This window comes from Peromyscus eremicus, chromosome 14, assembly GCF_949786415.1.
Source record: "Peromyscus eremicus chromosome 14, PerEre_H2_v1, whole genome shotgun sequence".
NCBI lineage: Eukaryota > Metazoa > Chordata > Mammalia > Rodentia > Cricetidae > Peromyscus > Peromyscus eremicus.
This window is the reverse complement of record NC_081430.1, coordinates 81,195,699-81,201,026: the sequence shown is the minus strand read 5'-3', so window position 1 is coordinate 81,201,026 and position 5,328 is coordinate 81,195,699.

Genomic DNA, 5,328 nt, shown 5'->3' with positions numbered 1-5,328 from the left:
CATCGGCACCCAGATATGCTCCTGTGATCAGTATTCCTGGGAGTCCCCAAAGACAGTTGAACCTGAGGTCACAAGCAGAGCCTTATCTTCCTAGTGTGGCCACTGACCTAATTGGAGGCTTTCCAAGTCCTGGAGGCATCCACTAGACATCTGACTTGGAACTGCCATCTCTGATTGGGTAAAGATGTCCCCCCTTCCTTGTATCTTAGTCCTTATCATAGTCCTCAGTTCCCTTTTGCAGCGCTGGGTACATCACATTGTTTCTGTGCTCAAGGATCTTTCTGTCTCATAGAGAAGGGAAGGGGGCACTAGGCCATTATGAAAGACTTAAAGTCCAAAGTTTCCTAGACAAACCCACCAGACATGGCTGGCTTTTGTTGGGGGACGTGATTTCAGGATACTGCTAAAGCTCAAAGTGGATGGAGATAAAGGAGGCCTTTTTGATTAAAAAGGCACATGTCCAAGGAATTGTGCGTGGGGTGGGGGGTGGGGGGGATACTGAGTCATGGAAAAGGGCTAAGTAGTACCTAGATGTGGCAGTTGGGACACAGGAGTCATATGGGTTGTCAGGAAGAGTCTAGACGCTGTGATCTGAAATTCAGATTATATCAGAAGGTAGATTTGGATTGCCCTCTGACCACAGTCACTGAAGAATCTTAAACAGCCATGGGTTTATGTTGTGTAGCAGAAAAGTAATTTTTTTTATGGATTGTAGAGGAGGCCAAGGCCAGTGTGTTGAAAACCTTGCTCAAGAGAGCACATTCCCTACCTCCCCCCACCCTCACCTCATCCCTCCCCCACCTCACCCCTCTGATATAACTCTGGCACCTGAGTTTAGGAGTCTTAATTTGTCCTAGAGTCACTGAAGCAAAAAATTATGATACAACAATTTTACAACCCCTAACATACAAAAAAGGAAAATGTATAAGAAAAAAAATAGTTAAGATAGCTTTGTGCCTAGGGAGGCAGTATACATTCAAAACATTCAGATAAGGGTAGACTTCATCACTCTAGGGGAGTGGGACCGAGTCCTGAACTTGTGATAAGGTGAAAAGGTCGATGCTCAGGACTCGGCCTTCATGAGATGAGAGAGCTAAGACAGAGGGAGAAGAAGGAGGTGAGGATGTTTGATGGATGTGCTATGCCATCCCTCAGTGCTGAAGAACTCATTTCCCCAGTTTCCTGGAGAATTACCCTTACTTAGAGATATCTACTTGTCAAAGTCCATGTTGCCATCCTAGACAGGCTCCATCCAATGACTGGTCACGATCTGGGTATAACAGCTATATATTAGGTCCCTGACTCCAACTCAGAGTAACTCTGAAGGGCCTTCCCTACTTTGGGGCTCAAGGTGTGGTTGGTTGAGGCCTTTATTGAGGGCCTAATTGCATCTCAGCTTCCTCTTTATTCCAAACTTGCCTTTCTCTTCCCGTGCTCAGGTGTGTACTTGGATCTCAAGGGACCCTTCTAATACCATGGCCACCTCCATCCCAGAGTGTTTCCCAGAGCACTCAGGCCTATCAACGCCAATCACAGATGGTGGTGTCATACATTCATATATGAAACACGGATGGAGTGGGTAGGGAGGGAGATCATAGCTGGAAAGACTGAGTTTGAATGTCTTGAGACATTAGAGAATTGAGGCCAGAGTTCAAAAGAAGTGTGTAAAAGAACGTAAGAGCCTGAGGATGTGAATGGGGCTATGAAATGCTGTCTTCTGGCTCATGAACTCCCAGGAGCTATGGCTACCTGAGAAGATCTGCCTAAGATCCACCCAGCCAACGTTCAGCGTGGATGGGGAGAAGGGCTCCCGAGGCCCCACTCCTAGATGAGGAACTGTGGGCAGTTGATGGTAAGTAGGGATGGGGTGGGAGTTTGTTTTCCTTTGAATATGGAAGCAGCTGGAAGGCTGCTCAGGCTAAGGTGGTTGGCTCTATACCCATGCACATGAAGGCAGCATCAACTGGATTGATTTTATTTTATTTTTTAATATGACATGCAGATGGGAGGGGGATGTGTTGAGGGGGGTCCAGGGGAATTTGGGAAGGGGATAAGGGGTGGATTTGATTAAGATACATCGTATACATGTGTGACTATGAAAGAATAAATAAAATTATTACAAGAAAGAAATGAGTAGATTAAGTCATTAGTGTTCTAGCATTGGTTGGGAATCTTGAATTGGCCCAATTCCAATAGGAAGATTAGTCCGTGTTTCTTGAAAATGAAAGTACCATGATCCTTGGAACTCTCGCTTCCCATGTTGCTCCTGACTGTATCCTGGGTACACTGGGTTGTCCTAACCTCTATCCTTCCTCACATACACTCCTAACCTGGTCATGCTTCCACCCCATGGTCCAGGCATACTTCAGCTCCAGTCTTTCCTCTTCTGCCTGCTTCATTTCTAGCCTTGACTAGACTCTACTCTCTCTGGGGTTCAGTTAGAAGCCTAGCCCTCGTGCCCATCACTTGAGCATCCCACTGGTCAATATTGTGAAGCTGGTCACTGTCAGCGCCCACCTTCCCTAGACTCTCTCAGGTACAGGTGGTGATGTCTTCAACACATGGTTGCAGGTCCTGTCATGCCGGCTGTGGTTTTATACATGTAGAATCACCCATTGTCAGGATGCTGCTCTTCTGACCATCTTTGAGCAGCAACCTGTCTCTCTCCTGTTGGTCCTTTGCAGTGGTTGTTGCCCAGTCATCCACAGATTGCTGCTCTGTCATCCCCATCCAGTTCATCAGTATACTTCAGATTTCAGCTTTTCAGAGAGAAATCTTTTGAGCATCTGATCCAGCTAGGGTAGTTTTCCAGTGCCTCTCTTTTACACCATCCATTTGAATTTCACTGCATGAACATCTGTCTCTCTGATAGCTTGTATTTGTCTGTCCCTCTGTCTTCCTTCGACTGGAATGGTAGTATCCAAAAGGAGGATTTTGTAAACATTGTTCACCCTTTTGTCTCTAACACCCAGTATGGTACATGTTAGGAGTCCAATAAACACGAAAAAACAAAAACAAAAAACAAAAAACTGACTAAGTGAGTCTGCTTTTTGGCTGCTGTGGACTTTTATTATATTGAATTTATTATATTAAACACCTCTAGATATTGCATCAACTGGAATTAAACCTGAAGTCCTTGTATCCTCCCTCTCTGGGTTTCCAGCATGCTCTGCAGCAAAGCCTGCCTGAAACACAATCGTGTGTGTTATGGGAACCCAGGCGCATCGCCTGCCACCTTGGATACCAGTTCATTTCACCTTTTGGATGATGATTCTTTCTCATTTTGTTTTCGCCTGCACCATTGCCTTGATTGGCCGTGATTAGCAGAGGGTGATCCGTTTATGTGAAACACCTGCTTCCCACCCGGGTCCCTCATGGGTAGTCATCTCTGGACCCTGTACAGGAAGCTTGCGGGTATCCTTCATGGCTGAGTGGGCTCTTAGACTTTTCTCCAGGAGTCAGTTCCAAACTGGCACCATATGGGTGACCACCTGTGTGACACTTTGCCAGCACTGCATCAAATGCACCTGCCAACTTATGAAAGAGACCAGGGGAGGCCTGAGAGTGTCCAGGAGGATTGGCAGAAAAATTGGCCCAAGAAGAAAGCTAAGCCGAGGGGAAGTACTTTTTGTTTTATGAGTTGGGTTGTGATTTAAATGGTCTCTTTTCACTTTTTCATGCAACCTTCAAATACCAGCTCTTCCATTATTCCCATTGATCCACCATGGAGAAAGTGCACAGATGTGTCAAAGGCTATTTGCTCTCTATCCAATAATAAAAAAACACATACTGGTACCACAATTATCAGCTAGAGTTCTCCAGAGACACAGAACCAATAGAATTGATTAGCTGATGGATGGATAGATAGTTAGATAGATATAGATAGATAGATAGATAGATAGATAGATAGATAGAGATAGATAGATGGGATATTAGGATATCTTTGTCCTTGATATGCCATTGAAAGCTGAAGAACCATGGAAGCTATGGTAGTCAAGCCTGCTTGCTCAAGAACAAATAGAGTTGATGGTGTGAGTCTCAGTCTAAAATTGAAAGCCCAAGGATGCGGGGACCTGCTGGTCTAAGTCCCAGAGTGCAAAGACATAAGAACATAGAGCTCTGATATTCAAGGACAGGAGAAGGGCATGCCAGCTCAAGGAGAGATAGAATGGATTTGCTTTTCCTCTGCCTTTAGGCCCTAGCTGGGTCATCAGCTGATTGGCTATTGTCCATTCACATTAGAGGCAGATGGATCTTTCTTAATGAGTCCATTGATTCAAATGCCAGTTTCTTTAGGAAAGAATCTCACAGGCTTGCCCAGGAATAATGCTTTCCCGACTAACTAGGCATCTATCTAATGTAGTCAGGTTGACACCAAAAATTAGTCATCATAAGGTGGAAAGGAAGGACACAGGTGGGGACTATGATTATACTTTAAATTACTGCAGTGGATCCAAGAAATCGTTCACTAGCTAGTTGGGTTGTACTACATACTGTACCCAGTTGTGTTCTTTGGATAAGTGATGAGACTCCCAGAACCAAGAGTCAGCGCATCTGATTGGATGGCTCTAGTTGGAATTCACCAGCCAAAATCATAAGAGGATCTCTGGGCCGAAGGTATTCCATTTGAAGATATTTCTTGGTTTTTGCTCATGTGATTCTGCCATCAGAATGACACATGTGTGGCCTTTCCTATTTAATCCTCAATTAGGCTCATCCCAAGCTATTGGTCCGTTAGGCCATTTACAGCCTCCTTCATTATTTTATTTGGTCTTTCATGAGTTCAGCTGCTTGATACTTTGGCAGTGGTCACTGTTCTGCTATAATAAGGACAGTGGGTGGAAGGGGATGACAGTATCCTTGATGTGGCAGGGCCCACAGATAGGAAGGGAGATAGAAATGCACAGATGATGTACAGTAAGAGCTCACTGAGGGGGACTTTTATCCCAAGGATGGGGAAAAGAGGAATCAGAAAACATCCCTGAAGACTGGGGCTTCTGAAACCAAGTTCTTGCAGGACAGCAGCATTTTATCTAATAGAGATTAGCATGGAAAGGGTTCCTAGTAGAGGGAACTAGTGAAAGAATTACTGGGACATTGTGCATCAGAGGATGCATTTGGAACCATCCCGAGGACAGCAGGAGCCGGGAAAAATTGACCAGAGGCCTCCCAGGAGCAGACTTGAAATTTTGGAAAGATGGCTGTGGCTACAGTGTGGTCAGTGGGTTGAAGAGGGGGTAGACTGTACAGCTGGCCTTCTTGTTGTCGATATGGTAGAAGCCAAAAATGCCAGTTGCAGGGAGGAAGGAGAAAAAAGTTGGGATTACA